This window comes from Nothoprocta perdicaria, unplaced genomic scaffold (genome assembly GCF_003342845.1).
Source record: "Nothoprocta perdicaria isolate Ctin4 unplaced genomic scaffold, notPer1 scaffold_482, whole genome shotgun sequence".
In the NCBI taxonomy this organism is placed as follows: domain Eukaryota; kingdom Metazoa; phylum Chordata; class Aves; order Tinamiformes; family Tinamidae; genus Nothoprocta; species Nothoprocta perdicaria.
In genome coordinates this window covers 159325-166897 of record NW_020455735.1, presented here as the reverse complement: position 1 = coordinate 166897, position 7573 = coordinate 159325, and positions in this window count along the sequence as shown.

The following is a 7573-nucleotide window of genomic DNA, read 5'->3' as shown; positions in this document are numbered from 1 at the left end:
ATTTCATTTCATTTTATTTCATTTCATTTCATTTTTTCATTTCTTCATTTCATTTCATTTCAGTGGAAAAGCACAAATAAAATTGTGGCACGGGTTCAAATTCCTGTCTGCCCTTGCCTGAGGAGCAGGTCCAAGTTTTTCCTTCAATAAGCTGGATATTGAACATTCCAGACGGCTGATCTCCCTGGGGATGAACGTGGCATCTTTCTTTGTGATGTCCTTTTAACGCTGAGCTAGATGCTGGTGCTTATGCATGCCAAGTTATGTTGCCATAAGACATAAGAGCTGCTATTTTCAGAGGGCAGGTCGGTTTTCCTGTGGTGCTCACCAGTGCTGGATGATGGTGACACCTTTTAAATTGAAAACGCAGCAAGCATCTCTTGTCCTTCCTCATGTGTGCTTTTTTTGGCAATATTCAGCATCTTCCCCGCATTTTCCCACAGTTTTTTAACATCTATGTTTTTCAAAGCTTCTGTAACGAGAGGCTTGATTTGAGGATCCAGATGCTGCTTAATCATCTGCTCTGCACTTTCTGTTTGGTTTTCTTCTATATATTTCTCTATTCTTTCCTCTAATAGGTGCTCCATCTGCTCTATGTTATGTCCTTTATTATTAATGCAGAACCAACATGGGTATACAGTGAACAGAACATAAACAAATATGAGAACAGTAAGAAGAAACAGCCCATAAACCTGATAAAACAAAAGAAAAACAGATATCAGATAAAATAATTCGCCTACTAATACTTCCAGATTCTTTACACATACAAAACCAGCACAAATTAAGGCACCTAAAGTCCTGGATTCCTACAACTCATACCTGTGAAAGCGTGTAGTGATCAGTCAATGACCCTGCTCTCTTTTGTGTCATCGTTTGCGTGTGGTTGCCTTCTTTTGCTGAAATCATGCAGTCGAGGTATCTTCCATCCAAGAGCAGGATCACACACCAAAGCAGAGCCGGTAAAAACGCTTTGCCGATTATTCCAATTAAAAGTAGACAAGAGCACCTCTTCCTGCGGCGAGCCAAGGGGATGAAGGAAGGCTGGAAGATCAAGCTCAGGAAAAGCATAATTAAAGCTGGAAACAAAAAACAGGACCAAACATAGTAAGCCCTTAGACCTGCATTCTGAGGACATTTAAATTCCGTCTCAAATACTTTTTCTACCACAACTGTAATTATGGTGTATAATGGCAGAGACAAAGTATTATAATTATTTTTCCAACTAAGGAAGAATTTCTTTGTGGCTGACATTGTGCTCAGCAGTCAGTGCTTTACTAAGAGGACCGGCAAGTTCTTCTGTGGTTTTATATTATCTTACCCATGCTGTCGTCATCACTGTAAAGGATTAAAGAGCAGAGGAGGAATGAAAGCGAAAGCAGATATTCTCATAACCGTATTTTAAGTTTTAGTATTATACATTTGTAGATTTATGCTCATATAACATAGAAATTGCTGGTGAAACGACCTACAGAGGAGAACTTGGATACCAAACCCTCCCTCCCTGTGAAGTCCTTGGGCACTTGTGAGTTCCTACGAGGGATGCATTTATGGCAGCAGATATGGGGTTTCTGCTCTTAAATCCAGTTTAGGGAAGAGATCCGACTGGCTGCAAATTACAGCTCAGTTTAGGAGTATTTAGACGTTCCCTTGAGCCTTCCAAAGGCCTCTTTGAGAGACCTGCGTGCATCACCTTGTATTGTCATTCAAACACACCATATGCTCTTAAAAAGCAGGAAAACGTTGAGTTTCTAGTTAATTCCGACAGTTGCAGGCTGGAAAACATATATTGGTGGATAGAAATCCAAATCAGGTTCCCGCAATTAATCCAAATGCCAATTCTTTTATGACTCTCACAATCCCCCCAGGGGACAGAGGAAAGACCCGAGAGGCTCCGATCCTCAGGAAGCAGGAGGCATGAGCTCGCCATCCTAAACCAGGTCATTCCGATGCCTTCAGGTTGTGCAGACTTGAGGTGGGACTCGTGCCGGGGCAGCTCTCCAAAAGCTCGGAGCTCCCTTTCACAAAGACATCGGGCCCCCGTGGGCATGCAGCTGGGACATGTGGGTTAGCAGGGGCATCCCACTATCACTTGCATTTCTTCACGGCGAAATACGTCGCTGGGAGCAGCAGGAGGAGGAGGAGGAGGAGGAGAAGGTGGGAGGCAGACTTCTTTGGCACTGTGTTGTCTGGTGTGGGTCTGTTTGGTTTGGGTGTTGGTGGGAGAGCTGAAGAAGAGCAGAAGAGCTGATTTAGCCCAAAGCCCTGGAGTCCATCCCGTTCTGCTCACTGCGGGGTCACCGGCTTCCCTCTGTGCTTCCCCGCCAGCAACATGAGCAGATGGGGATGGGACAACCACGGGGTCCGCATGGCAAGAAGAGGAGCTCCAGAGGGTGCATGAGGGTGGCCAGCAGAGAGGAGAGTCCTGGAGGTCTCCTCCTGCACGAGGGTGGCCAGCAGAGAGCAGAGCCCTGGAGGTCTCCTCCTGCACGAGAGCGGCCAGCAGAGAGGAGAGTCCTGGAGGTCTCCTCCTGCATGAGGGTGGCCAGCAGAGAGGAGAGTCCTGGAGCTCTCCTCCTGCACGAGGGCGGCCAGCAGAGAGCAGAGCCCTGGAGGTCTCCTCCTGCATGAGGGTGGCCAGCAGAGAGCAGAGCCCTGGAGGTCTCCTCCTGCACGAGGGCGGCCAGCAGAGAGCAGAGTCCTGGAGGTCTCCTCCTGCACGAGGGCGGCCAGCAGAGAGGAGAGCCCTGGAGGTCTCCTCCTGCACGAGGGCGGCCAGCAGAGAGGAGAGTCCTGGAGGTCTCCTCCTGCACGAGGGCGGCCAGCAGAGAGCAGAGCCCTGGAGGTCTCCTCCAGCCAGTCCTGGTGAGGACATTAGTGCAGCAAAGGGAGCCCAGAGGCCAAAGCCAAGACTGGAACCCCAGCAGAGCCACAGCCTGACCCCCGAGGATCCCACTGTCCCGGGGACTGGAAGCATTCCACAGGGAGAACCTTGGGATTTCCACAGGGAGAACCTTGGGATTGTCTGCCCGGAGACAACCAGGGCTTTTGCAAGCAGCTGGCCCACTCTATTAAGAGGATTCACTTGAAAGCAGAGAGAAGCTGATGACTTTTGAACGATTCCTTTATAGCTCCCCTTCCACAGACGCCATGCAGACCAAAGTGCCTCCACACAGCACCACAACGCCCTGATGCCAGACTCAACAGAGCATCGTCAGCAGGACGGTGGAGAGGACAGCACAAGGGCTCTGAAGACATCCCTGTGGCGTGTCCCCAAGGCCCTGCTCCACCCCGAGGGCTGTGAGGTCCCGTCCTGGCGCGGTGCTCACTTCTCAACGGAGAGTGAACCATCATTCGCACGCCGTCCTCTCTGCACTGCTTGCAGGAGACAGGCCAGCTCTGGTCTTTCTCGGGCTGTTTGCTGGTTTTATGACTTCCTTTTGCAGGAGGAGACAAGTCATCGCTCAGTAATTCAGAATTGGACCTCAGAGGGCTCCTGTGGCCCCTAGGAAATGATCATCTCAAACTGCTTTAGGTGCATTGCTGTTAGGCATGGCATGATCTGGATCACCCAGGAAAACTAGCTCCAAAAGCTCCTAGGGGATTCCTAGATTCCAGAACCTAGATTCCTGGATTTTGCGTTTTTTTCCTTTAAAACAGGAATGATCTCTGAACATTCCAGAAATTCCAAAACCATTGAGAGCTCTGGGAAGAAAGACTGGGCCTGCTTTCTACGGCAAGTCTGGAAAGGCCTGAGGGACCTTGCAAGAGCTGTGGGAAAGCCCTGGGACTTTCCCCCACCATCAAGCTCCTCTCTCCCCGCTCCATCTCCATGGAGAAATTTTGAAATCTCACCACTCAAAACTTCTGTTTCACATCTAAGTGACGTGTCCATCTTCCTTTCCAGCCATCAGCAGTCTCCTCTTCTCCTTTTTTTTTCACAGCCTGCTCTCAGAAAATGCCATTGAAAACGCTCATATATAGACATCCAGGTTTGTGACCTCCACAACATCAGGCCTAACTAAGTCCTCCCCAACTCATCTCACTCTTTGGGCTACAAGGCCAGCAAAGCAGCACCAGGCAGGAAATATGTTCATATATTCAAGAAGAAAACAGAAAGTGAGAAGAATACAAAAGGATAGAGGTGGGGAGGAGGGAAGGGAAGTGGGTGGAAATGAGATAAGGAAAACGGTCTGTCGTTCTGTGCAACGTGTGAGAAAGGACATGAAGGAAAGGAGCAAAAATCAAGCAGTGTGCTGTGCATGAGGATGGATATAGGGCCAGGCAGACCCCTTTCCACCCAGGTAAGCAAAGAGAAGACTGCATGAGTCTTCTCAGTGGTGGCCAGGGACAGGACAAGGGGTGATGCGTCTAGGTTGAAGCCCAGGAGGTTCCATCTCCAGGTGAGGAGGAACTTCTGCACTGGGAGGGTGCCCGAGCCCTGGACCAGGCTGCCCAGGGAGGCTGGGGAGTCTCCTTCTGTGGAGGTCTCCAAACCCACCCGGACGCCACCCTGTGCCCCGTGCTCTGGGTGTCCCTGCTGGAGCAGGAAGGTTGGACTCGATGATCTCCAGAGGTTCCTTCCAACCTCAACCATTCTGGGATTCCAGGATTACAGAATCACAGGATATTCAAGGTTGGAAGGGACCTCTAGAGATCATCTAGAGATTCTGGGATGATGGAACCTTCTCCCACAGCACAGTCGGAAAATCTTGGTTCCTCCTCAGCCAAGGGTCTGAGCTCCCAACAGTGGAGGTCCAGGGTCCATCCTGCACATCAGGATCTCCCCTTGAGCACGGACGCCGTTCATGGTTATTCCTCAAGGCTGAGAGATGCCTTTCCACCACAGATAATTTGATAAGTGAACATAGCGCACTCTCTTTAAACTTGACTTTGTGCACAAAATCCCTTAGTCATAAACCCTTGACCAGGTCTGGGACTAGGATTGGATCCAGCCGCGCCCAGACTCCTCTCAGGAGGAGCTTGCAAAGCAAGGAGGTCCAATCCGAACCTCATGACTCAACAGGAGGATATCCAAGATAATCGTGTGTTATCTCGAACCTCCACGCAGTGAATAACAAGCCACCTTGCCACAGCATCTCGTGAACCATAATCCATGTCAATAAACCCTATTTTTATTTCTTTCATAGGAGGGAAGTGCATTTTGTCACTCACCCCCGCCCCGCCACCACTCGCTTGGTGACACCAGGCTGCAACCCCAGGACTCGAGCCTTTCTCCCGAGGAAAGTGTGGATGAAGAGCACGTGAAGGGCTTCTTGATGTGGTCCTTGGACGCTGGTTGAACCTGCAAGCCAAACAGCACAATGCTGTTGAGGTAGAAAGCCCCACAAGAGGAGGTTTGTGACAGCGTCCTGGTGATCCACGTAACGGGGCTGCGGCACCTAGCAAAGCTTAGATTTAAGGCTCATGGTCTTAGGTTGATCCAATAATCCTTGCAAGGGATACAAAACCCTGCTTGGGATCAAGGTGGGCTAGATCAAGCGATGACGCTGGAGAGAGGAGGCAGGAGAAATTCTTCCTGCCCAAGAGATGTCAAACGGATATTGCACATTTCGAGTGCACGGCAGGAGAATACAGGAACCTCCGAGCTGAGACTAGAGGCCGAGGACCCGGGGGGAAGTTTTGCCCTCGGGATGCTGGCCAGCTGCCCTGTGTTGTCTTGTCCCGCTGGGCCCAGAGGAAGTTGTGACATCCCCCAAGCATGGGGCAGCGCGTTGGAGGCCGGCGCTCACCTAGCGCCACCCATGCCCCCCTCTGTAGGGTGGACCACGGGGAGCACCAGGTGTTGTTCCAAGCTTTGCAAGGCCGGGTTTGTCCTGAGGAACCCCAACGCGTCCTGCCCGTCCCATCCTCTCGCATTCTCCTCCCCGAGAGCCAGGTCATGCCCCAGCAAAGCATCGCAGGGAGGAAACCAACCTTGACTTCCCCTTTCCCTCGCGGCAGCCTCGGTCCGGGGAGCCCGGCGCTGTCTGCAGACGTGGCCCGGGCATGGCGAGGAGGAGCTGGGCTGCTGCTGCCTTCATCTTGCTGAGCTGGCTTGCCGGTAAGTGGGCCAGTGGTCCAGCAGGGTGTTGGGGAGGAGGATCTTCTCTAGGTGTGCCTGCTTGAGCAGGAAGGTGGGACTCGATGCTCTCCAGGGGTCCCTTCGAACCTTGGAGATTCTGAGGATCTCGAGGGTGGGTTTCCCTGTCTGTGTGTGTTGGGTTGGACTTGATGATCTCCAGAGGTCCCTTCCAACCTTGGAGATTCTGAGGATCTCGAGGATCTTGGAGGGCTTCTCTGGCCAACAGGGATGTAAGGAACATGTCACGCAGCTCCAGAGGGAACCTCATCCTTGCACTGAATGAACGTGTCCTCCTTAGGACAGGACCAAGCAGAGGCCACGCTTGGCGCGGCTGGGCCTAGCAGGCCAGGAAGGGACAAGGCATTAGGAAAAGCTCTTTTTGATCCCTCTAAGTGGCTTCAGACCTTCGTGCAGAGCTCCGGAGCAAACCGTGCCCATCTGCAAGGTGGCCTCTCTTGCGTCCGTGTCCCTAGAGGGCCATGTCCCTTCCTCCACCGGCCAGCAGGTCCTTTTCTAAGCGCCAACACCAAACTGACCCCTTGTGCTCCCCGAAACAGGCGCCAGCGAGACGGAGACCAAGACCTGCAGCTCTCCAGGTGAGTGCACCACAAAGGGAACGGTCAGAAAAATACCGTCCACGTCCTCTCTCTCGCAGCCCCAAAAACGCGCACGTGTCCTTGGGGCTGGCAGTGAGAGGGGAGAGCTTGGAGCTCAACTCCTCAGCTGGGTTCTGGCATGGCATCGGCATGAGACCTTTCTCAGTGGTGGCCAGTGCCAGGACAAGGGGCAATGGGTGGAAGTTGAAACCCAGGCAGCTCCATCTCCAGGTGAGGAGGAACTTCTGCAGTGTGAGGGTGCCCGAGCCCTGGACCAGGCTGCCCAGGTGGAGTCTCCTTCTCTGGAAGTCTCCAAACCTACCTGGATGCCACCCCATGTCCCGTGCTCTGGGTGTCCCTAAGGTTGGACTAAATGATCTCCAGAGGTTCCTTCCAACCTGGAACATCCTGTGATTCTCTTTCCCTTGTCCTCGTGGCAAAACCTTCCTTTGCTCTCTCCAAGTTTCTCCAGTGGCTCCATCCGAGGAGAACCGCGACCCTTCTCCCCATGGGTGACGTTGTGGCCACGGGGGCTGGCATTCACTGGGCCCAAGGCGGCTGCAAGGCTGGAAAACCCCCGTGTCCACATGCTTGACCAAGACGGGAGGCTTGCTTAGCTCCACGACAAGCAGCTTCCTACATGGAGCTAGAGGAAGAGGTTTCTTCTCAAGTTAGAGCTCAAACAACAACAACAAATATATATATATATAAATATATATTTTTAATATATTTACCCTCCAGCTCTTCTCTTCCAGGGTCTGTTTCTGTCTTCATCTGCTTCAGGGCTGATTCCTTACACGAGCAGAGCTTTGGCTTTCCAGACATCAAAGTATGTCTCCTCTCCTCTCCTCTCCTCTCCTCTCCTCTCCTCTCCTCTCCTCTCCTCTCCTCTCCT